Below are 27,150 nucleotides of genomic sequence, written 5' to 3'. Positions count from 1 at the left end.
ACCCAAACTACAACTCCTATGCGGTACCGTGGCAGTATTTCTGAATAGAAAATTTCAATTTTCAGTTGAAAGTTTTCAGACAAAAATGTTTGGGTTTTGATTTGTTTGTCAAAATTAAAATTTTCCATGGGACTAAAAACCATTTTCTGCGAGCTCTAATAAAATACGTTGTTTTAGTATGTATTAGCTAGCACACTAAAGTTTGGTTCCCCCTTCAGCTTCATCTTGACCAGCTAGCTAAAATAAAACTTTTGTATTACCCCCCTCTAGTTAAAAAATTGAACTGGATCTTAATATTATTAAACCCTCTAGATCCACTTCAACTGTATGAAATAACTGCTTCCTTCTTCACTGTTAATGTAAATAAAATTATGATCCTGCAAACCTTACTCAGAGTGATAATCCTTCATCTGAGTAGGCCAGTTGGGCTACCTATGTAGGTATAAATTATGTGAGAGAGGCTTTGTAAATATGGACCTTAAGGCTGAGATTTTTTCATAGATTCCAAGGCCAGAGTGGACCACTGTGACAATCTAGTCTGATCTCCAGTATAACACAAGCTACTACTTCCTCAAAATGATTCCTAGATCATCTTTTAGAAAAGAAATCCAATCTTGATTTAAAAATTGTCAGTGATGGAGAATCCACCATGACCTGTGGTAAATTGTTCCAATGGTTAATTACTCTCACTGTTAAAAATTTACGCCTAAATGCACCTAAGTGACTTCAAAAGTCTCAGCCTACACAAATAAAATAAGAGACACACCATGGGCGTTGTATCTCTTTACTGTTCACTGTCTCACTTTTTGTCAGGATGCATCAAGATGGAAAAAAGCTAAAGCACTTTAATATGCATTTTTATTTCTTAAAATATCTTGTTTAAGAGACCCCTTTGTAATTCCAAAATAAAGACAGGCAGAGTGGTGAACCTGACATGCATCCAACGAAGTGGGCATTCACCCACGAAAGCTTATGCTCCAGTACGTCTGTTAGTCTATAAGGTGCCAAAGGGCTCTTTGACACTTTTACAGATCCAGACTAACACGGCTACCCCTCTGATACTTGAACCTGTGTAGGTACTGATTCTGGCAGTATTTTTCATCTGTGAAATGGTCTGAGAGGGGAGGAAGCCTTTTATTAACTTAACATATCTTAATGGTGCTAGTAACAAAGTTAAAATGAAATTCATCTCAGCAGGAAACTTGGACCCTGGTGCCTTTTGTCTGTTCTGTTTTGTCCATGGTCAGCTGCATTCCAATAATAGGAGTGTTTGGCGACGCTGCTGACATCAGCAAACGAAACCCAATATCACTCCCTGCGATACTGTTGACTGGTTTGAAGAGAGCCTTTGTTTTCTGAAGATGTATAGCAATCAAGAGCAACAAATGGAACAAATTGCATAATAGATTACTCAGGGAGTTCTAAAAGGCAAATCAGACTGTTTGTACTTAATGTACCCGATCTCCCCCCTGCACCCCCTCACCCTTTTGTGTCACCAATCACTAACTGCATCAGTTTCTTTCCCTTTTGTTTTAAATGGTGATCCCAGGGCTTTCTGTGCTCAATCAGACAAACACTAACCAGGAGGTAATTGATTTATGCTTCAGCTGCAGGAGCTTGGAAAGAGCTGTGTTGTAATATAGGAGCAGGACTGAGCACTTTGATTGCTACAACAAAACTGTCCAACCTCCTCAGGCTCTTAGGTTCAGAACATGAGGAAACCTAAAGTGGACTGGCCACCAAAAGCAGGAAATCTGCTATAGCATAATCCACCATATGCTCCTGGCTGGCCTTGTTTGACCAAAGTCAATTGAAGTAAATGGAAATTCCATTGATCTAAGGGAGTGACAGCAGTAGAAGTGATGCAAGTTACTATTGTCATTTATTATATCTGAAATGTGCTAGGCACTGTACAGATCTATAAGAAGAGCTAATCCCTGCACTGAAGAGTTTACATGATCAGATTGTGCAACCCAAAAAGAAGCAATGAGAGAGGCTTTGTACATATGGGCATGGGCACTGTGAGGATGAACATTCTCTTTGGTTACCTGGAACTCCAACAGCCAAGCCATTTGAAAGCCATGTACTCTCCACTCTGCTTAAAAACTGGCCTTTATGTGAATTTTCAAGGTGTCACCACCGTCAGAAAACCTGCAAATTTCAAAAGTATGTAGCCTCAGCTTCATGAATTCTTTTGCTTGTGCAGCAGGGACAAACTTGACTCATTCATTCTTGCAGTTCCTGCAGCTTCACAAATTATTTGGTTGACCTGAATCTGCATTTTTCAGTGAAAAAGGGTTTAGCACAAAAAAAATTGACTAGCTTTACTTTGGGGCAGTCCCTGAAGACAGTATGCTGCCTAACATGTACACTTGTATAAGTTTCACTATATAGTAAGAGTTGCAGAAAATAATGATGTAAAGATATTGTGCCAAACAAATTAAGGCATCAATTCATAAGGCCACTAACACAGGGAAGTGACAAGAATATATTAACGTTCTATGTTTGCTATATAAAGAAAATCCACAGTTCATAGCCAGAGCTTCAGACCAGACTTTCTAATTAATCATGAGAGTCAACTCCTAGCAAAAATTCTGGCACACAGCATGGAAATATGCCTCCTATACCAATTCACTAAAGTCAAACAGGTTGCATGTTAAAAAAATTGCCAGCAGAGTTTAGACAATGTGAGACAATTTCCAAACAGTGAGTCTCAGTGAGAGGTTTCAATTCAGCTTCAATGTAATCTTTATTATGGAAGGTTTCAGAGGAACAGCCGTGTTAGTCTGTATTCGCAAAAAGAAAAGGAGGACTTGTGGCACCTTAGAGACTAACCAATTTATTTGAGCATGAGCTTTCGTGAGCTACAGCTCACTTCATCAGATGTTATGAAAAAACTACCTCTGAACTGGTGTGAGTGAATAAGGATCTCAGAGTTTGGCACTCATAGAACTCCAAAACACAACAAAATGGGTAAACTTGTTGTGACATTCTGCCTTGTTATGGCAAAAACCTCCAATAGACTTGAATAGAGAAGTTAGGAAAACACTGGGCATCAGTGCAAGCTTCTTATGTGGGCAGACCTTCTTTATATTAAATCTATGGCTTCACTACTGAAAAATAGTACTGGTATATGGTCTATGAAATTCCCACTGACCAGAGGCACATGGCAAGAATAGCATTTGTCACTTCTGTTTTCCGAAATTCCCGTGTCACAGAGCCACCTGCCTTATACATTTGTAATCCAATGACACATGGGATGACAGCGAAAGATACAGCTGATGCTGGGTCGTGGTCACCCCTGGCATAAGCAGGGACAATTCACATTGAAATCAAGATAAATTTGGTCTATAATGTCTACAAAATTTACTATGGATGTCCCTCCATCCAAAGTTTGACCATCTCCCTTGCCCTTTCTGCAATTACCCAATTGTGACATGACAAGAACATCCCTGTCACTCTTATGGAGAGAGCTTTTTTACGGATGGTTTCTTCTGGAGTTAGCAACAAAATGCAAAACTGCTTCAAGCTTCTAAAAGAATCTCACCTAAGAGTGGGACAAAGTGTCAGGCAGAATTAGTCAAAAATGGGAATGGGCACCTGTCACACATGAAGAACTTGCCCAGAAGAAATGACACTTTATCATTTCTTTGAACCCATAATGTATTCCAAATTTTGATTTAAAAAAAGACAAAGCAATGAAAAAAATAAAAGTTCCAGCACTATTGTTATGTGATGGAGTTGAGAGAAAACAGAAGACCCAACCTTATGGTTGGACTGGGCTTGGAGAGGAATGAAAGCATTAATCTAAGGAAGCTTCCCTGTCAGAAGGCCAAAAACCCTTATTTGTCACACTGTCTTAAGATATATCTAGATGCCAGACAGTCTAACAGCATCTACTTGGTAAATGACCTTTAAATTGGAAGATGTCCTTTATACTGGAACTAAAAGCTGTTTGGTTCTAAGTGGTTTAAATTGGAGCTAAAAGGCAGCTTGTCGCTGGAGCCTGTACACTGTTTCTGCTGAGACTGTGCCCTTTTATAGAAACTTTGTTACTGCATTATTTATATAGGGGTTTGAGGGGAATTCTTAAAGACAAAAAAGAAAATACTTAGATAGAAATGCAGCTTTTAATGAGTGGTATGGATGCCAACCAATGAGAATGGGAGATTACAGAGGCAGAAATGTATTTTCTGAACCCACCCCTTTGAAATGCAGCCCTGAGAGCTGTGCATGTTTAATACACACAGGGTGAAACAGCTGCCGCTGTGACAGGGCCCTATAAATCAGGACTTTGTAAGGATTGTGGATATACATACACCATGCCAGAGGGAGGCAGAATGAGAAAGCAGCAAGGATGGGTGTTACTCACTGAGACCTAACTTTTACTTACATCCAGAACCAGCTATTGTGATGCAAGGCAGGAAGAGGAATGGAAAGGAGAAGGGAAAAGAGGATCTAAGAAAAGAAAAAAATGCAAAGAAACACTAAGTACATCCGATGAAGTGAGCTGTAGCTCATGAAAGCTTATGCTCAAATAAATTGCAAAAAGAAAAGGAGTACTTGTGGCACCTTAGAGACTAACCAATTTATATGAGCATAAGCTTTCGTGAGCTACAGCTCACTTCATCGGATGCATACTGTGGAAAGTTTAGAAGATCTTATTATATACACACAAAGCATGAAAAAATACCTCCTCCCACCCCACTTGTGTGTATATAATAAGATCTTCTAAACTTTCCACAGTATGCGTCCGATGAAGTGAGCTGTAGCTCACGAAAGCTTATGCTCAAATAAATTGGTTAGTCTCTAAGGTGCCACAAGTACTCCTTTTCTTTTTGCAAATACAGATTAACACGGCTGTTATTCTGAAACCTGTCAAATAAATTGGTTAGTCTCTAAGGTGCCACAAGTACTCCTTTTCTTTTTACTAAGTACAAAGCCATTACAATATCTAATGCAGGCAAGTTATAGAGGAACAAAGACATTTTTGAAGACCCCAGAGATAGCCTTTATTCACTGGATGATGGACAATAGCAGCCTGTTTTCAATTTGCCCTATACTCTGCTCACACCTCAGGGTATTTGTGCTCCTGCTACCTACAAATGGAAATGGCTGATAAGGGTTATATGAGAATGTGCACGTAGCAGCCAGCTGGGCCAGATCCCTCCACCCACTGTTTGTGTTTGAAAAGTGCAGTGTGTCAGAATTTCCACCTTTTTTGTAATTGTCTCTGTACTTTGCAGTTTCTTTTGATCGAGCATAAGATGGCATAAATTCACTTTCCCCCACCCTTTTCTCCAGGCACAATCAGCTTGGACGTGACTGCAGGCATCTGAAGGGAGGAATGATTGGGTTTACTTTACTAAAAGGAATTGCTAGCCTCATATTTCCTTTTAACCCTCACTTTGCTGGGTAATCCTGAGACATTAAAGGCCAAACACAAAACCAAACTCTGTTTTAAGTTTATTTCACTCCTGTTTGACCAACAGCAACGACTGCTCTTTACATTGCCAGGTTGCAGGTGCATAGAACAGAGAGATAAAGAAAGTGGAATTCTGCAACCAGCAACTGGCCTTTTAACAGATGTCACAAATCTTAATAGTTAATCTAAACAATCTGTTCCACCTTGTATTTACCTGTGAAACTCTGAATATCTTTCCCAGATCTGACAAAGAGCGGTGTAGCTCAAAAGCGTGTCTCTTTCAGCACCAGAAGTTGGTCCAGTAAAAGATTACTTCACCCACCATAGTTCTCTAGTGTCCTGGGATGAACACAACTAGAACAACTTTGAAACAACATAGTTAATCTCTAGCAATAATACTTATATAGCTTGTTTCATCTGCAAGTTTTGGGGCCCACTTCTCTCCTGTATCCCATGCAATCCCATGGACATCAGTGGCTACACAAGGTGTGAGTCACAGCACGGTTTGGCCCAGTATTCCTAACTGCTAGACACCTTTTTATTTATGATTTCCTATGTGAAACAAAAGACAGACTACCTCACCTTCCAAGCACAATAAATAAAGAGTTAATAACATGTAATGGATGCTTTATAATTTGTAGAGATGAGATGAATCCACACTTTGGAGTCAAGCTCCACAGATCCACTTATTCATTCAGTTCAGTTAAAATGTAAAGGTTGGACTTTCTTAAGTGCTCAGCATTGGCCTACCTTTGCCCTCACTGAAGTCAATGGGAAGTATTTGCCCTCACCTCAAAAGCGTTGGCCAAGTATGACAGTATCTCATTCCTTTCAGTGAGAGTTTAGCCCTTGACCTCAGTGGGGACAGGATCAGGCCAGGAGCAGAACTGCAATGAGGTTGCATTATTCCCTACTAGTGTTTTGAATTGTCAGCTAAGGGTATGTCTACACGATGAAATTAGGTCAAATTTATAGAAGTCAGTTTTGTAGAAAGCTTTTTTATACAGTCGATTGTGTGTGTCCCCACACAAATGCTCTCAGTGCATGTAGTCAGTGGAGTGTGTCCACAGTACCGAGGCAACCATTGACTTCCGGAGCATTGCACTGTGGGTAGCTATCCCACAGTTCCCACAGTCTCCGCTGCCCATTTGAATTCTGGATAGAAATCCCAGTGCCTGATGGGGCTAAAACATTGTTGATTTTAATTCCCTGTACGCCAACCCTGTAAGCCATGTCGTCAGTCGCCCCTCCCTCTGTCAGGGCAATGGCAGACAATCGTTCCGCGCCTTTTTTCTGTGCAGACGCCATACCACGGCAAGCATGGAGCCCACTCAGATCACTTTGGCAATTAGGAGCACATTAAACACCACACACATTATCCAGCAGTATATGCAGCACCAGAACCTGTCAAAGCAAAACCGGTCGAGTAGGCGATGTCAGCACGGTGACGTGAGTGATGAGGACATGGACACAGACTTCTCTCAAACCAGGGGCCCTGGCAATGTGGGTAATTATCATGGTGGTAATGGGGCAGGTTCATGCGGTGGAACGCCAATTCTGGGCATGGGAAACAAGCACAGACTGGTGGGACCACATAGTGTTGCAGGTCTGGGACGATTCCCAGTGGCTGTGAAACTTTCGCATGCATAAGGGCACGTTCATGGAACTTTGTGACTTGCTTTCCCCTGCCCTGAGGCGCATGAATACCAAGATGAGAGCAGCCCTCACAGTTGAGAAGTGAGTGGCAATAGCCCTGTGGAAGCTTGCAACGCCAGACAGCTACCAGTCAGTCAGGAATCAATTTGGAGTGGGCAAATCTACTGTGGGGGCTGCTGTGATGCAAAAGCCAACGCAATCAAAGATCTGGTGATATCAAGGGTAGTGACCCTGGGAAATGTGCAGGTCATAGTGGATGGCTTTGCTGCAATGGGATTCCCTACCTGTGGTGGGGCCATAGACGGAACCCATATCCCTATCTTGGGACCAGATCACCTTGCCAACCAGTATATAAACCGAAAGGGGTACTTTTCAATGGTGTTGCAAGCACTGGTGGATCACAAGGGACGTTTCACCAACATCAATGTGGGACGGCTGGGAAAGGTACATGACGCTCGCATCTACAGGAACTCTGGTCTGTTTCAAAAGCTGCAGGAAGGGACTTTATTCCCAGACCAGAAAATAACCATTGGGGATGTTGAAATGCCTATATGTATCCTTGGGGACCCAGCCTACCCCTTAATGCCATGGCTCATGAAGCCGTACACAGGCAGCCTGGACAGTCGTCAGGAGCTGTTCAACTACAGGCTGAGCAAGTGCAGAATGGTGGTAGAATGTGCATTTGGACGTTTAAAAGCGCGATGGCACAGTTTACTGACTCGGTTAGATGTCTGCGAAACCAATATTCCCACTGTTATTACTGCTTGCTGTGCACTCCGCAATATCTGTGAGAGTAAGGGGGAGAAGTTTATGGCGGGGTGGGAGGTTGAGGCAAATCGCCTGGCTGCTGGTTACGCACAGCCAGACACCGGGGCGGTTAGAAGAGCACAGGAGGGCGTGGTGTGCATCAGAGAAGCTTTGAAAACCAGTTTCATGACGGGACAGGCTACGGTGTGAAAGTTCTGTTTGTTTCTCCTTGATGAAACCCCCCGCCCCTTGGTTCACTCTACTTCCCTGTAAGATGAGCACCCTCCCTTCCTCCCTTCGATCACTGCTTGCAGAGGCAATAAAGTCATTGTTGCTTCACATTCATGCATTCTTTATTCATTCATCACACAAATAGGGGGATGACTACCAAGGTAGCCCAGGAGGGGTGGTGGAGGAGAGAAGCACCAGGAGGGGTGGTGGAGGAGGGAAGGACAAGGCCACACAGCACTTTAAAAGTTTAAAACTTGAAAACTTATGGAATGCCAGCCTTCTGTTACTTGGGCAATCCTCTGGGGTGGAGTGGCTGGATGGCCAGAGGCCCCCCTACCGCGTTCTTGGGCATCTGGGTGAGGAGACTATGGAACTTGGGAGGAGGGCGGTTGATTACACAGGGGCTGTAGTGGCCGTCTGTGCTCCTGCTGCCTTTCCTGCAGCTCAACCATACGCTGGAGCATATTAGTTTGATCCTCCAGCAGCTTCAGCATTGAATCCTGCCTCCTCTCATCACGCTGCCGCCACCTTTCAGCTTCAGCCCTCTCTTCAGCCTGCCACTTACTCTCTTCAGCCCGCCACTTCTCCTCCTGGTCATTTTGTGCTTTCCTGACATTGTCTGACATTGTCTGCCTCCATGCATTCGTCTGTGCTCTGTCAGTGTGGGAGGACAGCATGAGCTCAGAGAACATTTCATTGCGAGTGCATTTTTTTGCCTTCTAATCTTTGCTAGTCTCTGGGAAGGAGAAGATCCTGTGATCCTTGAAACACATGCAGCTGGTGGAGAAAAAAAAAGGGACAGTGGTATTTAAAAAGACACATTTTATAAAACAGTGGCTACACTCTTTCAGGGTAAACCTTGCTGTTAACATTACATACATAGCACATGTGCTTTCGTTCCAAGGTCGCATTTTGCCTCCCCCCACCGCGTGGCTAGCCCCTTCCCCCTCCCTGTGGCTAACAGCAGGGAACATTTCTGTTCAGCCACAGGCAAACAGCCCAGCAGGAACGGGCACCTCTGAATGTCCCCTTAAGAAAAGCACCCTATTTCAACCAGGTGACCATGAATGATATCACTCTCCTGAGGATAACACAGAGAGATAAAGAACAGATGTTGTTTGAACGCCAGCAAACATACACTGCAATGCTTTGTTCTACAATGATTCCCGAGTACTTGTTACTGGCCTGGAGTGGTAAAGTGTCCTACCATGGTGGATGGAATAAGGCTGCCCTCCCCAGAAACCTTTTGCAAAGGCTTTGGGAGTACATCCAGGAGAGCCGCGAATGCCAGGGCAAATTAATCCTTTCACATGCTTGCTTTTAAACCATGTATAGTATTTTAAAAGGTACACTCTGCCTGGCGGGTCTGGGAGGCAGCCTTGGGTGGGTTCGGGGGGTACTGTCTCCAGGTCCAGGGTGAGAAACAGTTCTTGGCTGTCGGGAAAACTGGTTTCTCCGCTTGCTTGCTGTGAGCTATCTACAACCTCATCATCATCATTTTCTTTGTCCCCAAAACCTGCTTCCGTGTTGCCTCCATCTCCATTGAAGGAGTCAAACAACACGGCTGGGGTAGTGGTGGCTGAACCCCCTAAAATGGCATGCAGCTCATCATAGAAGCGGCATGTTTGGGGCTCTGACCCGGAGCGGCTGTTCGCCTCTCTGGTTTTCTGGTAGGCTTGCCGCAGCTTCTTAAGTTTCATGCGGCACTGCTTCGGGTCCCTGTTCTGGCCTCTGTCCTTCATGCCCTGCGAGATTTTTGACAAATGTTTTGGCATTTCGAAAACTGGAACGTAGTTCTGATAGCACGGATTCCTCTCCCCATACAGTGATCAGATCCCGTACCTCCCGTTCGGTCCATGCTGGAGCTCTTTTGCGATTCTGGGACTCCATCATGGTCACCTCTGCTGATGAGCTCTGCATGGTCACCTGCAGCTTGTCACGCTGGCCAAACAGGAAATTGAAATTCAAAAGTTCATGGGCCTTTTCCTGTCTACCTGGCCAGTGCATCTGAGTTGAGAGTGCTGTCCAGAGTTGGTCACAATGGAGCACTCTGGGATAGCTCCCAGAGGCCAATACCGTCTAACTGTGTCCACAGTACCCCAAATTCGACCCAGCAAGGCTGATTTCAGCACTAATCCCCTTGTCGGGGGTGCAGTAAGGAAATCGATTTTAAGAGCCCTTTAAATCGAAAAAAAGGGCTTTGTCATGTGAACAGGTGCAGGGTTAAATCGATTTAACGCTGCTAAATTCAACCTCAACTCCTAGTGTAGACCAGGGCTAAGAGTGTGACAAGGCTTCTAGCATATGATGGAATTTCTCTAGCTATTTCAAACCTCGGAATCAGCTCCTTTCCAAATTCATGTCCAACCTAATGGCTCCTTGGTAACTGAGCAAGCAATGCAACATATATTTAGAATGGATGAATGGTACATTTTAATAGCTGAGGTACATTTTAATGGCTGAGGGCCTCCCTTAGAATCATAGAATCATAGAATCATAGAATATCAGGGTTGGAAGGGACCCCAGAAGGTCATCTAGTCCAACCCCCTGCTCAAAGCAGGACCAATTCCCAGTTAAATCATCCCAGCCAGGGCTTTGTCAAGCCTGACCTTAAAAACCTCTAAGGAAGGAGATTCTACCACCTCCCTAGGTAACGCATTCCAGTGTTTCACCACCCTCTTAGTGAAAAAGTTTTTCCTAATATCCAATCTAAACCTCCCCCACTGCAACTTGAGACCATTACTCCTCGTTCTGTCATCTGCTACCATTGAGAACAGTCTAGAGCCATCCTCTTTGGAACCCCCTTTCAGGTAGTTGAAAGCAGCTATCAAATCCCCCCTCATTCTTCTCTTCTGCAGGCTAAACAATCCCAGCTCCCTCAGCCTCTCCTCATAACTCATGTGTTCCAGTCCCCTAATCATTTTTGTTGCCCTTCGCTGGACTCTCTCCAATTTATCCACATCCTTCTTGAAGTGTGGGGCCCAAAACTGGACACAGTACTCCAGATGAGGCCTCACCAATGTCGAATAGAGGGGAACGATCACGTCCCTCGATCTGCTCGCTATGCCCCTACTTATACATCCCAAAATGCCATTGGCCTTCTTGGCAACAAGGGCACACTGCTGACTCATATCCAGCTTCTCGTCCACTGTCACCCCTAGGTCCTTTTCCGCAGAACTGCTGCCTAGCCATTCGGTCCCTAGTCTGTAGCTGTGCATTGGGTTCTTCCGTCCTAAGTGCAGGACCCTGCACTTATCCTTATTGAACCTCATCAGATTCCTTTTGGCCCAATCTTCCAATTGGTCTAGGTCCTTCTGTATCCTATCCCTCCCCTCCAGCGTATCTACCACTCCTCCCAGTTTAGTATCATCTGCAAATTTGCTGAGAGTGCAATCCACACCATCCTCCAGATCATTTATGAAGATATTGAATAAAACCGGCCCCAGGACCGACCCTTGGGGCACTCCACTTGATACCGGCTGCCAACTAGACATGGAGCCATTGATCACTACCCGTTGAGCCCGACAATCTAGCCAGCTTTCTACCCATCTTATAGTGCATTCATCCAGCCCATACTTCCTTAACTTGGTGACAAGAATACTGTGGGAGACCGTGTCAAAAGCTTTGCTAAAGTCAAGAAACAATACATCCACTGCTTTCCCTTCATCCACAGAACCAGTAATCTCATCATAAAAGGTGATTAGATTAGTCAGGCATGACCTTCCCTTGGTGAATCCATGCTGGCTGTTCCTGATCACTTTCCTCTCATGCAAGTGCTTCAGGATTGATTCTTTGAGGACCTGCTCCATGATTTTTCCAGGAACTGAGGTGAGGCTGACTGGCCTGTAGTTCCCAGGATCTTCCTTCTTCCCTTTTTTAAAGATTGGCACTACATTAGCCTTTTTCCAGTCATCCGGGACTTCCCCGGTTCGCCACGAGTTTTCAAAGATAATGGCCAGTGGCTCTGCAATCACAGCCGCCAATTCCTTCAGCACTCTCGGATGCAACTCGTCCGGCCCCATGGACTTGTGCATGTCCAGCTTTTCTAAATAGTCCCTAACCGCCTCTATCTCCACAGAGGGCTGGCCATCTCTTCCGCATTTTGTGATGCCCAGCGCAGCAGTCTGAGAGCTGACCTTGTTAGTGAAAACAGAGGCAAAAAAAGCATTGAGTACATTAGCTTTTTCCACATCCTCTGTCACTAGGTTGCCTCCCTCATTCAGTAAGGGGCCCACACATTCCTTGGCTTTCTTCTTGTTGCCAACATACCTGAAGAAACCCTTCTTGTTACTCTTGACATCTCTGGCTAGCTGCAGCTCCAGGTGCGATTTGGCCCTCCTGATAACATTCCTACATGCCCGAGCAATATTTTTATACTCTTCCCTGGTCATATGTCCAACCTTCCACTTCTTGTAAGCTTCTTTTTTATGTTTAAGATCCGCTAGGATTTCACCATTAAGCCAAGTTGGTCGCCTGCCATATTTACTATTCTTTTTGCAGGCACAGTTAGTTCTACACTGCAGTTTGCTCAGAGCCGTGCCTTTACAGCATGAGTGAGCCCTTAATGTGAAGTAGGGAAGGACAAAGAGACTTAATTTAACTTGAGTTCTTGTAGTATGCTCTCTCTTGGTTATTCACGGAGGGACAAATCCTGCAGTCTTTCATCCGGAAAAATTCCCTCTGAAGTCACAGAGCTGAATCCTGAGGTTCCCATTCAAATAGACTCTTACGGTTCTCAAAGGGGGTTTGCCTGAGGGTAATATTGTGCTACCAGTTTTGAAGCACAAAACTGCTGGCACAGTATGGCTTTGAATAGGAACTTCAGGATTTGGCCACTGGGAATTTCTTGCGTGAAGACTGCAGGATTTGACCTTGAACTTTGAGCATGTAAGATTTACTCCACTGGATGCATATCTTCTGTTTTAAGGAGTCATAGTAACTGAATGCACTCACAGATTTCTATCGGGATATGGGGAAATGGATAGCTAATAGATATTAAAATATAGCTATTGTTTATTAAATTAGAGCAGCCATATTACCATGCTAGTATCATGACATATGTTAAAAAGTAGTTTGATAATGCCAGGTCTAAACTGCAGTCCTATGTAGTAATAGCATAATAAAATGTGTTCTGTAGTTTTACTGAGACAGCTGGAGTTCAAATATATTTTTGTTATAAAATAATACAGATTTCACCCTGGGGTTTTTATTGGTTTCTTTCTTTGCATAAGTCCCAGAATGCGATGCAGTAAAACATGGTTTGAGATGTTAAACTGGAGATAAAAGTGTGGTGCAAGGCTTTCAACAGCCCTTTAAAGTGAACAAAGTACAAGAACTGGTTACAATGTAGAGCCTTCACCCATTAAAATGAATTACTCCTGAGGTGCTGCACAAATTTTTGCAAAAACCTCTGTAACAAGAGTGGAGAGTGAGAGGCAAGTGAGGTTTCTAACGAAAGAAATAAATCTCATCATGAAACTTTGAAAAAAGAACAACCAACGCAGCCCTAAAACCCCAGGGTGGGCTTTTCAAAGGAGCCTAAGGGAGTCGTAAGTCACTGGTTGCTGAGAACCTAACATCCAAGTCTCTTTGAAAATTCCAGACCAAGTCACAAAACGGCACCATTCCAATGATACCGAAGGTGAATCAGTCATCAAAGAGGTCTGAACCTTCTGATAAGCATACATGATTCCCGTTGAAGGGATGGAATTCACTTAGATAAATAATAATATAGAGCCTAATTCAGCACACACTGAAGTCAGTGGACAGATTCCCATGGACCTCAATGGGCTTTGGTTCAGTAGCATAGTTTTTCTGAGTCCTTGAGTTGTATGCATCTCTCTCTTTTTCTATCTCTTTTTTGCCTTTAGCAAGTTCGTGGAACGATTACAAAATATAGTGAAAAGCAGTTCCAACCAATATAGTTACACATTTTGAGTTGCCAGTGTGGAGAAGTCCAGACAGTTTTGAAGCCCAGAGTTCTACCAATTTACCCCAAAACTGAATTACTCACTTTCAGCTTATTCCCACTGGTCTGTGTTTAAAAGCCTCATGATAATTTACAAAACCAGTCACAAAATGCACTTGCTGGACAACATTTACTCACTTCCCCTTTAGAATGAGGATGGTGAAAAATAAATGATAACTTACTGCCATTTAACAACCAGACATGAGTACAGATTACAAATAATTCCCATTGACTTTAGTGAGAGCATAGGGGTCCTTGGTTTAAACCATTTTAGCTAGAAGTATGGGTTAAACTGAGCTTTCAAATGGTTCAGCTAAACTGGTTAGAGAAGGGGCCTCTCTTTCTTCCTTCTCCCTGTGGGTACACATTCCAAATTTGATTATGAATAACGAAGTAACCACACCACAGTAAAAGTAATAAGTGTCACCCAGGACTTTCTCTCTTGCATTCCTGTATAGTTCCCTTTAGCTCTACAAGCAAGAACAACTGAAAGCAGGAATATACTAAAAGAGAGAGAAGGGGGGAAAAAAATCTATTCCTTGACTTTTACTGCACCCTCTGGTGATGTTTTTACTGCTTTGAGTTGACTGTTTTTCCATATACAGTCATATTGGTAGAGGCGTTCCTCATTCCCCTACTGCTCATTCAGCACATAGGCATGCATCGGATGCTGAAGAGGTTGGAGATTTCTCTCTCTGGGGAGTCAGAGAAAGTTTTTCCAGCCCCATTAAAATATGAAAACAGATGAGGGAAACAAGGGAAGAAGATAAGAAAGTAGTAAGAAGAGAATTAGAAAAGTGGATGGGGCAGGGTAAGAGAGCAAAACGTAGGGCAGGAGAAAAGGAACTGCAGAGGTCCTTTGTGTGTGTCAGGAGAGTGGGCTAGTAGAGGAAGAAGAGGGTTAGAGTACATGAGGAGCTAAATGTTAGAGTTTACATACTCTGCCGAGACATTGAAAGGTTTCAGAGAGATCGCTTCCACCCCACAAAAGTACAGTTTATTTAATGTTATAACGCCTATCTCTTCTTCCCCCATCTCTGTGGGATGTGAGGTGTCAAATCCAGGACCTGGCCAAATCATGATCAGTATAATTCTGATTCTGAATTCAATGTCCTGGCCTGTCCAAATTCTAGCAAAGTTACTTCTTTGTACTGTGAACGTCATGCATGGGTAGTTGAGTGACATTTTTAGAGACGAAGCGCAATTGACCAGGCATTGTTGGAGTGGCTGCATGACAGCTATTTTTCTTGCGTGGATGAGATATACTATTGCGTCTTATCATACTTCCTTTCTGCCCAGTATATTTGCACAGAATTGTATTCAAAGCCCAATGACAAATGGCTGCTTTCTATGAGCCATGTAGGCATCTGTGTGAGGGGAAAACCATCTCTGGATATAAAAACAGAGTTTCAACCTGAGGAGCTTCCTCCAAATGTTTCTTTTGGGAGTGGAAGGATTTTCCCATCCTTATTCCCTACCACTCACTGAACGAAGTGACCTCGGCTCTCTAAATTCACAGGTAGTCCAGGGTGTGCAGAAAAACCATGCAATCAGGATATAAGGTCATTGACAGCTCTGGTTGTGGCATTCGCACAGAGGCTCAATACCTTTGCATTCTGCTCCCTTTGCTGTGATGCTGGCATGGAGTAGGTCCTCAGTGGGTTCCCCAAAGTCTCATGGGGAGCATCTGTAGTGCAGAGGGAAGAAGCATCATAAGTGAATGCTGAAGCAACATTATCTTACACTTAATATCCCTGAGGGAGTGAGAGGGATGGTGCTGTGGTCCTGCCTTTTCCTCATGCAACCACGCCCTCCGCATCCCATGGATCCTTGACCTCTCAGGGTATGGCTACACCGCACTCTGAGCCTGGGACTGTGGGACCTGGGCTCATGAACTCAGTGTTTCCAAGCCCCTGCTTGAGCGTCCACACTTCATTGTAAACCCAGGCTTGTAATTGATGGGCCCGAGTCTCTCAGTCTTGCTCACGCATCCACACTGCACTACTGGAGACCTTCTGGACCTGACTCACAGTGGGACTTGGGCTCTGACCCAGCCACCTAGCCAAATTGTACAACTTGAGTCCTAAGCGTTTGCTGACCTGAGTCAGAGTGATTTGTGTGTAGACAGAAAGATGGCTTGGGCTCAAAGCTGAGTCAGAGCTGGGCTTACTGTGCAGTGTAGACATTCAGCTTGTGTACAATGGGATCCCAGGAAGGGGGGGAGCATTCTTCAGAGCCAGGGGTCCTTGTCTGATGTGTTCCACGCTTCCTCACAAAGATCTCCCACACTGAGTTCTACACAGAGCTGCAGGGACACATTGGTGCCTGTGCTGTTGTGCATATTCTGCTGCTGAGAAATTATTTCTGATGCCAAATGCAGTCACCAAGAAGGCGAACTTTCCAAGCATGCTGCACATGGAATCATTGAACAACGCTGTTATTTCACATGGGTACTGGCATGCAGCGTGAGCTATGCAAAGAACAACCTCCAGCTGAGAGGAGCTTAGTACAGCTCTTTCCAGCTTAACGGGAAGGAGGCTGCCTTTAGACTCACCTCATAAAGCTTTTGGCTTCATATCACATGGGCACTGGACTAAGTCTTGGATGAAGTGATGGGCAGGATGCACACTTAGCCATTGTATGGGGGTTGGATCACAGAAACCCGCTGGGAGCTGCCACCTGATGTGCCAAGACTACTTCTGCCCCTGCTTTCCTGTCCAGGACTCCAGTGCCCTGTCTGGTGTGAGCTAGACCCGCTAGCCTGCTGCAAACCCAGACCCAAGTCTGAAGCACGTCCCCTAACAGCTGTTAACTGAAAGCAGCTTACAGAAGTGTGCCTGTCTTTAACACTCAGGTGCCCAACCCCTAATGGGGTCCAAACCTTAAATAAATCTATTTTACCCTGTATAAAGCTTATACAGGGTAAACTCATAAATTGTTCTCTCTCCTATAACACTGATAGAGAGATATGCACAGCTGTTTGCCCTCCCCCCCAAGTATTAATACATACTCTGGATTAATTAATAAGTAAAAAGTGATTTTATTAAATATAGAAAGTATGCTTTAAGTGGGTCCAAGTAGTAACAGACAGAACAAAGTGAATTACCAAGCAAAATAAAATAAAACACGCCAGTCTAAGTACAGTAATAAAAACTGAAAACAGATAAAATCTCACCCTTGGAGATGTTTCAATAAGTTTCTTTCACAGACTGGAGCGGGACACCTTCCTGGTCTGGGCACAATCCTTTCCCCGGTACAGCCCTTGTTCCAGCTCAGGTGGTAGCTAGGGGATTCCTCATGATGGCTGCCTCCCTTGTTCTATTTCTCCCACTTATATATCTTTTGCCTAAGGTGGGAATCCTTTGTCCCTCTGGGTTCCCACCCCTCCTTCGCTGTGGAAAAGCACCAGGTTAAAGATGGATTCCAGTTCAGATGATATGGTCACATGTCCTGTGAGACCCCCAGCCTTCATTCCTCCCAGTCTGACACACAGGAAGGCCTGCCTGCAAACAGCGTCATCCACAGTCAATTGTCCTGGTTGATGGGAGCCATCAAGATTCCAGACCACCATTAATGGCCCACACTTTGCATAACTACAATAGGCCCTCAGAATTATATTTCATATTTCTAGTTTCAGATACAAGAGTGATACATTTATACAAATAGGGTGACCACACTCAGTAGATTATAAGCTTTGTAATGATACCTTACAAGAGACCTTTTGCATGAAGCATATTTTAGTTACATTATATTCACACTCTCTATATGAGTGCGTCACAGGGGGAAACTCTGCTAATTGGTTAAGCCTGCACTAGTCTGCCCACTAGTTGGCAGACAAAAGAGCCTGCACCATATACTATTAGGAGTTTTATTAATTAGTCACACCAGCAGTGAGGCATCCACTGGCACGTACAGAAAGAATGCAGTCTGTAATGAAAAGCATAAGTGCCTGTTTTCACAAAGCAGCCCCTCCGGCAACTCAGCCAGAAAAGTGAAATGGAGAAAATGTACGTAACTCACAGACTGAACTATGCAAAGAACATTTTCGTCATGGGCAAGAACAGTGAAAAATATAATCTTTTTGTGTCTTTGCTAAAGCAGAAGGTGTTTTAGAAACTGGAGTTCCTGGATATGAGTTATTCACAAAGCAAAATGTGTTGCATCACATGGCTCTGTTTGCACATCTCCTTTGCATTCACAACATAGTCTTAACTGTATCTGTAATTTAGTGATTACAGACTCATGTTGTCTGGGGACACTACCCTAGAAATGGGCGCAGCTGTTTCTGGGTTATGTAATCACTTTATTGAAATAGAAGGCTCTTTTTAAGACTGCACATCTGAATTAATGCCCCAGCATGGGCTAGTGGTCACTGTGCGGCTGGAGGTGCTGTTTTTCAATGATATATAACACCAAGACCTGATTGTTTCAGTCATTAAAGATCCCATGGCACTTCCCATAAGGAAAGTGTACAGTAAAGCTTGCGGTTGTTGTGTGCTGTTAATCAGGAGCCACGTTTCCCCCCAGAGGTGGCTGGATTTCAGTAGAGGGTGAAATGATGCATTTAATCTGTGTGTGTGCATGCACGCCTATTTAGTTATATATCAGTTAATTCATGGATGGGGTTTTCAGAGGCACCCTGGGCTGCTGTAACGCTGCTTCCATTGAAGTCAGTGCTTTTGTTATTGGCTGAGGGCTTTTGAAAAATCTCATCTGTAACCCCTCTCTAGAGACTAGTTTCAGGGATAGATTCAGCTCAGGGTTATTGGTGGCATAACCCCCTGCTAGATGGGCACGGGTAGTCATAGCCACAGCTTCCCTTTATCTCCCCACTGGGGGCATGGAAAGCAGTGCAGCCCAAATGTTGCCTTGGCTGAGAAGAGCATGGCTAAGGTATCAGGGGGTGTACTGATTCAATGCACTTTCTGCAGGTACAGCTCCTGTAGAACTCCACTCCTGTTGCCCCCCAGGAAGAAACCCAATGGAGGGTGAGGATGGTAAGAATTTTCCTTTACCTGCTCTGCTTTGGGATGAACCTTCTAGGATCCAGGGAACTTTGTAGACACAGGAAGACTTACTTTATATCTCCCACCACTGACAAGAGGGAATTTGGCACTAATTTCACATACTGCTTTGAGATCTTTAGCAGTATGATAAATGGAAGTGCTCTACAGATGGAAAATGTGAATGATTATAAAGTTATTATTTACAAAGCAACCTTTGCTTTCCTTTGGGATGCAGAAGTGTAAGTGGTTTGCAAGCCAATGAAACCAAAATCAACTTCTTTGACTCATTTTATGTAACTTTTGTTAACACTCCTCTGGGTATTTTCCTCTCTTCTTGCTCTGGCCACTTCATCAGCACAATGGTGCAAAATTAGCTATTGAATCTACAGGAAGGAAGCTCCAGGAAACAGGTGACACAATATCAGGCTAGACTTTAAAAGCACACTTCCTCCACCAGCTCAGATTTATTCTGTATCAGATTTTTAAAGGGAAATAGTAAATTACGCTGGTGTGTCCCTTAGCTGAGAAACAAGCCATTTTTGATCAGATGCATTATTCTGGTGCAGAGGATGCAGTATTCCACCGGGTATAGGTGAGGCTGAAGTCTGGAGTCATTCATTTTGTCCGCTATTCAAAAGTGAGCATTCAGAGATGTGATTTATTCATCCTAGAGCTGTGTGAACATTTGGAAGAAACTCCTTCAGGAACACTAAAAATAGCTCCCTCTCTGTTTAGCCTTTTTTCTGCTGTAAAAAGATCAGATGCTTTGACAAGAAGGGGGATTTTTTGATGTGTGCTTGCACATTGTTGTGAACACACATTCCTGATATACATATGGGAAATCAGACCAATAAATAAATCATACTAGTTTTGTAATAATGGCAACTAATGCCTACAAGTTTATAGTCAAAGATGCCCTCAGAACAACTGCTTTGGGAATGTGTAAGAACGTGTGCCTCAGGGCAGCATATTTCTTTTCATTCATTAGCGATGACCATACACACTCACAACTTCCTTTCCACTCCACCTTGAGTTATATAACACATAATAGTGGGTTGATCTATTGGATACCCTCTGCTTCATTACAAGGCACTCTGCTTTCAACCTTGTGCTTCTCAGCACAAGTATCTTCTATAGCCACACATCCTGGGCCAACTTGAGGTCATATGATAAGAGGATGGTCACCACTCCTGAAACAGACTTGCTGGTATGTGAATCTGCAACCACATGCACACAAAGTGCAATAATTTCTACTGCTCTGCTCAGTAACTGCACCTGAGGGTGTGGTATATAGGACAAGTTAGTAGGTCAGAGTAGGTGGGTGTGAATGATGATAAGTTGGTTTAACACACAAAGTGGGGTGGAAGGGCAAGGTTGAAGCAGGCAAATCAATCACTAAGAGGGTGTGGTTTTTTTGTTTTGTTTTTTTTGTTCTTAAAAAGCCAGGATGGCAATAAAAAAGGTCTGCCTTACCATGTAAAATAAATGTATTTATATTTGCTCTATTTGACCTGTAACTTACCTTCATATATACACTCTGAATTTGTCCCCTTATTCTTTGGTGTTGGATATTGTTTGGGATTTTAAATATAGTTTTGTTACATTTTTAAATGAAAGGAATTTTTCAAAAAATAAAGGGACTTAATTATAACCATATTCATGAAAAGTGATTATTTTATTTAAAAAATAACTGAAAATAATTAAATCTTTTCCCCCACAGTAAGTATTGGACCGTCCCTCTGTAATGAGTACTGAAATTTACTATTTCCCTCCCATTAAAATGTAATTTTGTTTTTAATAAGCATCAGCAAACCAGCTTGGATTCACTAAGAACTGGCTTGAACCTGTTCTGAGTTTTGAATCAGTTCAGTTACTTCAAAATTTCATGTGACTGCACTTCCTGAGCACAGCTGAGTCTGGAAGTAGAGGTTTCATAGGAGTGGCTAGGTTAACTTGTCAAGATTTCTAGCCAAAATACATTAAATAATCATCCAGTCCATTATAGTTTTAGGGCAGTTCTTTCGGTAAAATCATTGCAGACAAAGAATCATTGCACTGCATAGTCACGTTGTATAATGACTAACAGAATGTCTATGGAACAAAAAAGCACTTTTTTCTTATTGTCCCTTTTGTGTAGAGTTTGTGTAAGTATGAAATCTAAATAAATATATAAAACAATTACATCCATTGTCAGTGCCAATGAGCAGAGTATGCATAAAGGGTGCCTTTTACACTATTGTGAAACAGATAGGTGTTTGTGATATTCAGGCAAATTTCTTGTCTCAGCTGCCTTTCTGTGCTGATCTATCTTTTTTGCTGCAGTTGTTTTTAAAATGTCCTTGGTGCTCCAGAAAGAAGAATACTTTTGTTGAGTGATCAAAATCAGGTAATAGACACTGCTTTTAAAGACCCCATGTTATTCTGGTTTGTCTCAAGAGAGTAAAAATGACATGTTATGCTCTTTTTCCATTTCAGTATATTCAATATACTCTTCTTTCATTTGTGGGTATAAACTTGGCTCAATTTGCAAGAGGAATACATCTGAGGCAGAGTTGGGAGTTTCAGGGAACAAATTGAACAGGCCCGTCCAGACAAAACTATTGTAAGTACTCAAAGAGGAGTATAGTGCACTAGATATAATGTAATTCATCCAATGGGGTCCAATCTAAACCAAACAAAAATGTGGGAGATTTAATTGAGTTTGCATGGCAAAAATGGCCAATTTCTCCATTTGTAGGTGATAACACATATATTTCTCACAGGCCGTTAGACTGTAAAAAATTTATGAGACCCTTAAAGTAGAAACATGAAATTCAAATATCTCTGAATCTAGAGGCTATGAATAACCCACACATAGTTGAGAGATATTTTTCATTCTTTTGCCTTTGTCTGCCCTAAAGAGTATATACAGCAATCATTGCTGTATTTTACAATGCTGTTTCCAGAAGGACATTACAGTGCTGAAAAATGCTGAGTCATCTAACATCATTGGTAGAACCAGCCAGATGATACGTCCCAGTGTGATTTCAGCATGGTAGGTCAGCATGGGCAAGCACATGGCAGGGAAGGCACAGTAGTTGGATGCTTTGATATCTATACATCCCTTTATTCAAATGTCTTGTCTATTAAATGTTAATGATAAAAATGAATGGCACTGTAACAACATGAAATAATTGGTAAAAACATAGAATTTAAGAGGTAGAAAAGACCTAATAGGTTTAGATAGGGGTCTGTGCCTAAACTATGATCTAAACAGTCCCAAAATTTGCATCGGGTTCCAAGCTGAACCGGACTTCAGAACCACAGACTTGGGGAAGTGTGAATCTAAACTTTGCAGATTAGGCTGCTCTCTAATTATGTTTCCTAGCTCGTTCTCCTGCCAATACAGGATTAATTTTGTTTCTGTTTTCTTAGCAAATGGGACATCCCATCTTCATCAGTCTCTGGTGTTTCCAGGGCCAAGTATGTTGTATCATTTCACAACCTAGGTTTAACAGATTTAACATACGATAAGAGTTCAGTACCACATGGTCATGGTAAATATAGAATTTCACAGATGTTAGGATGTTTTATGACTTTTGGATTTGCTGGGAACTGTAATTGTAAGAGGCACCAGACATTAATGAGCATGGAAACTAAACTGCTGCAATGTTGAGGAAGAAGAAATCATTCCTGTTGGTCATGAATGATGTGAAATGATGAAGCAATGAACTGAGAGGAGTTGACAGCACACTACCCACTGGCAATTGTTTTTGGACTGTTGCTGTAATGATTTCCAGTATGTTACTAAAAAGATCTTCCATCTTTATTATACACAGAACTGAAATAATAATACGAGGTTATCCCATTACTGAAGGTAGAGTCTATTTGGCCAGTTATCAGTATCTATATAAATTCCTCTTCTGGAAATTTGAACAGGCATAGGCAACTATCATTGAGGTTATAAAAACAAACTGCATTTCTCTTGGCCTAAGTTAGCCAGCCAATCTGCTGCACTGCAATTGCAAGCTATTCTATTTTTGCAGTACTGGATATTGTTGCCAGAGTTGAAAATCAGGAGCACTCCTGCCTAAAGGCAACTGACTCTAGGAATGCAGGCCATTTAATGAGTCTTTGCCTTTTCCACACACCAAGTAAGAGTAATAATAGCCTTGGAAAGCTTATACAAGAAGCCATTAAACTGATCAAACAGAGGGCAGTAAACACATGTGCTGGGAGCAAAATTATTACTGGAAACTAGATAGACAAAGAGTTGCTGTTTTGTCCAGATTAGCAGAAGGCAAATTAATATTTCTGTTATTGCACTCAGACGTAGCAGCCTGTTTAAAGATGAACCATGTAACCCAACCGCAGGGAGATAGTCTTGCTAACCAGAAACGAATAGAATCACTCTTTTTAGCCGTGATTTTGTTTGAACAAACCCAAGATTACTGATTTAAATGGGATTTCTTATGTACTAAAATGCTTTGTTGGATTGGGGCCTATGTACAAGCAGGTGAACAACTTAACAGGTGCTGTGACTTGATGTGGTCTGATGAGATGAGTAGACAGGGAGTGTGATTTATAGGTTCTAGAGTAAAACTGTGGACCTTGGTGATCTGAATTAGCAAACAAGCCTTTTCTCCTTTTAGCTTGGGGGTTTTTGCATTTTGCTTTGAGTTTTGGGTTCACACAATCCCTTGAAATCAAAGCCAAAGATGAGACTGCTGGGTTTTTGCTTGGCTTGGGATCCAACTCATGTAAAAATCACAGCTTCTCATGGCTTCTGCTTAAAAACACAAATTATCCTAATTTACTGGAAACTCAGCCTTAGCTGATTGGACGATCAGATCACCTTTTGGTGAACATGGCAGGAGTTTCAGGTTAGCAGTGAAACCAGGTTTCATTATGAGCATTTATTCTAAATCCAGGCATAGGTATTATAGTGTAGGAGCAGAGCAGCGTGTGTGGGATGATTGTGGGTGATAGTTTACAGATACAGATTCACATCTGGGGATACCCTGACTTTTGTAGGTATGGACTGTGGCAGAGGGCAATGGCAGTGGAAAATCCAGGAGGGCATGGGTTTGCAGCTGTGGGGCCATAGGAAGTCAATGAAGCTGATGAAGTGGTCAGGAAGGGGATATGATGAATGCAGGTAAGGAGAACACTGATTTGGTACCTCCCCTTGACATTTTTTGCCCTGGGAGCTTATATGGTGCTCCTGTGTAATTCAAAGCTGGGCCACTCTGCCTTCCTGGTGTAAACTGCAAAGGAAGATGGTGGTAGTAATTCTTCCCTAGAACAAGCCCCTCCGTGTGCAAGATCTCTAGGCACTCTGGCTGATAATATGTTGTATTTTCTACTCTTTACACTACAGTGACACCAGGCAGAATCTGTGTAGTGTCAGTAAAATGTGAACACTTTGTACAAGTTAAAACTGGAGTCAGAGAGAGCTGCTGCAAGCTCATAGAAAACTGCAAAACATTTGATTTAGAAAGAATTTTGCTTATAATCAATGCAATATGTTCCTGCATTTGTCACCCCCTTTACTTTATTACTAATGACTGTTGCAAGAAAACAGGATCTTTGTTTCTTCAGGGTTCGTCTGCTAAAATTGTTTATTACCCACCCAAAGTCATAATGTTTGTGTTCGTGTAATCGAAACTGGCTACTCTGGTGATTATTGGAGTGTCAGAGAGGGGTGTAATGTTGGTGGAAGGGTAGCAAAAAGGGAAGATATTCATGCTTAAGAATCAAAGTTCTTATTTTCATCCACATGTCTAATGAAGCAAGAAAGAGAATGACATAAAATATGACGCATCAGCGGAATTATTTTGAAATAGAATATTTTGCCTTGTTTTCCACCAGGCATCAGAGACTCTACGTTTAAGGTAATGGAACTCACTTGTCCTATTTATTATTTTAATCTCATGATTAATTTTATTTATTTAAGGCTAGACTGTATGACTTACACAATTAAATTTTGGAAAACTCGTGGGTACTGTTGCTCTCTGATAATCTAACTGCAGCTGGGGATTCAACCACATCCCTAAATGGAATTGTGAATTCGAGTGACAAATGGCAAGCATTCATCCTCAGTTCAAGGGACAGACCTAATCCTTGCCTTCTCTTCTGACTGTTTCTCTGAATGTACTACTATTTGCTTTGGTCTTACCCAGAATGAACCCCCGTCAGTTATCCAGGTCCCATTCACTACCAAAAACAGCTAGGATGTTTGACAGCACTGACAGATGACAATATTGTATTTATATGGGGCCTCTCATCTCAAAGTATCTTGGTTCTAAGTGCCCTCAGTTTCCTCTGAAGCCATTGTAAACTACAGCTGGGCCAGATTAATACATAGGCAAACAAACAGCTGCACAGTATACTCACCGTGGCTGGGCTGGGCATGCTGTGGAACTGCCAGGACTGGCTGTGCCTCTTGCTGCTTCTTGTGGCACTGCTCACCATGATGGGGAGGTGCAATGTCACTTATTCAGATTTGGCCTGGCCACTCCCCACCCATGTCATGATGGAGGGGGGCCCCTGGGCCAAATTTGAGTGGGTGTGTTGTGACTCCCATCATGATGAGTAGGGCCCTGAGCAGCATTGGGATGTGCAGCCCGTCGGGCAGATCCACAGCATGGCAGCTAAGCTGCAGTGAATATACTGTATGTCTCTTTGTTGTTGTTCATGAGTCCGTAAGTGTATTTTGCCGAGCGCCCACTGATGGATTAATCTGGCTCTGCCGCTCAGTATCACACAGCACTAGGCCCTTATCAAACTGATATTCTAACTATACACTAGAGCTGGTCAGGAATAGTCCACTTTTTGATGGAAAATGCAGTTTCCACAAAGTGAACATTTTCCATAGGAAAATTTGATTTTGCTGATATTTTTCAAATTTCCATTGATAAAATCTAAATGAAGTATTTCATTTTGAATCATATTGTCTCATAATGAAACATGGTGGTGTGTTGAATCAAATCAAAATGTTTCATTCTGAGTCAATATGACACTAATCTGTGTCTGCCTGAGCTGCTGCAGTGCCTCATGGGATTTGGAGTTCAGGTGCCATGACTTCTCAGGATGCACTGTGGTATGATCTCTGGCTGAACTTCCATAATGCCTCATAGGAGTCCCATAACTCAAACGTATCATGGGAAATATAATCTGGTTGGGGAGCTCAGCCCTGAGAGGAGAATGGGGTATTGAGCACCTGAACTACAACTCTAATCAGGCACTGAGGCAGCTTAGGCAAAACCAAATGTTTAAACATTTCTGAATTGAAATTTTTCAGAACTTTCCATTCCATGAAAAAATTTGAAATTTTTGACTTCTTGTCCCAGTTTGGGATGAAAACAAATGTTGAAATAGCAGTGTTTCCTGCAGAATGAAAATTCTGATTTTCAACCAGCTCTGCTGTATGCAGAGATTATTTCATATCCTCTGGTGACCATTTTCTACTGTGTGGAATGACTAGGAATAAATCCCTATTTTATAGCAAAAAAATCTTGTTGTTAGTGCCCAAGTGCAAGACTTTGCACTATTAAATTGAATCCAATTTCTATTAATCCAGTTTTCAAGGTCATCCAGATTTTCTTGTATGATATTTCGGTCCTTCTCTGTATTGGCAATAGCTCCCAACTTTGTATCATCTGCAGAGTTTATTAACCCATGCCCACTTTTTATGCCAAGGTCAGTAATAACAATGTTAAATAAGATTGGTCCCAAGACCGATCCCTGAGGAACTCCACTAGTTACCTCCCTCCAGCCTGACTATTTACCCTTCAGTATGATCTGTTGTAGTCTATCCTTTAACCAGTTCCTTATCCACCTCTCAAGTCTCATATTAATCCCCATCTTCTCCAATTTAACTAATAATTTCCCATGTGGAACTATATCAAATGCCTTACTGAAATCCAGGTAGATTAGATTTACTGCATTTCTTTTGTCTAAAAAATCTGTTATCTTCTTAAAGAAAGAGATCAAATTGGTCTGGTATGATCTACCTTTTGTAAAACCATGTTGTATATGATCCCAAATACTATTAACCTCTATGCCTTTGGCTTTCTGTTGCCATCTTGGCCTGCTTAGTTGGTGTTTCTGGCTGTGTCTATTCTCTATCAATAGTA

The 27,150-nt window shown here is 42.6% G+C and overlaps 1 long non-coding RNA gene across 2 annotated transcripts in view; it reads left to right on the top strand.

Moving 5' to 3' along the window:
- The window catches only part of LOC140909540 (uncharacterized), a 112,970-nt gene that overhangs the window by 80,569 nt on the left and 5,251 nt on the right, over nucleotides 1-27,150 (top strand). The window contains exons 1-4 of one of the 2 annotated variants that reach the window (XR_012158258.1): nucleotides 21,355-21,419; nucleotides 21,509-21,635; nucleotides 24,047-24,170; nucleotides 24,805-24,906. This is a non-coding gene — a long non-coding RNA (uncharacterized LOC140909540). Of the gene's footprint in view, nucleotides 1-21,354; nucleotides 21,420-21,508; nucleotides 21,636-24,046; nucleotides 24,171-24,804; nucleotides 24,907-27,150 lie in introns of those variants that run through there. The other variant, XR_012158259.1, reaches the window with a different exon arrangement.

The sequence above is a fragment of the Lepidochelys kempii genome, chromosome 3 (assembly GCF_965140285.1).
Source record: "Lepidochelys kempii isolate rLepKem1 chromosome 3, rLepKem1.hap1, whole genome shotgun sequence".
NCBI lineage: Eukaryota > Metazoa > Chordata > Testudines > Cheloniidae > Lepidochelys > Lepidochelys kempii.
Note: the sequence above shows the minus strand (reverse complement) of the source record. Positions and strands in the feature narration are given on the sequence as shown.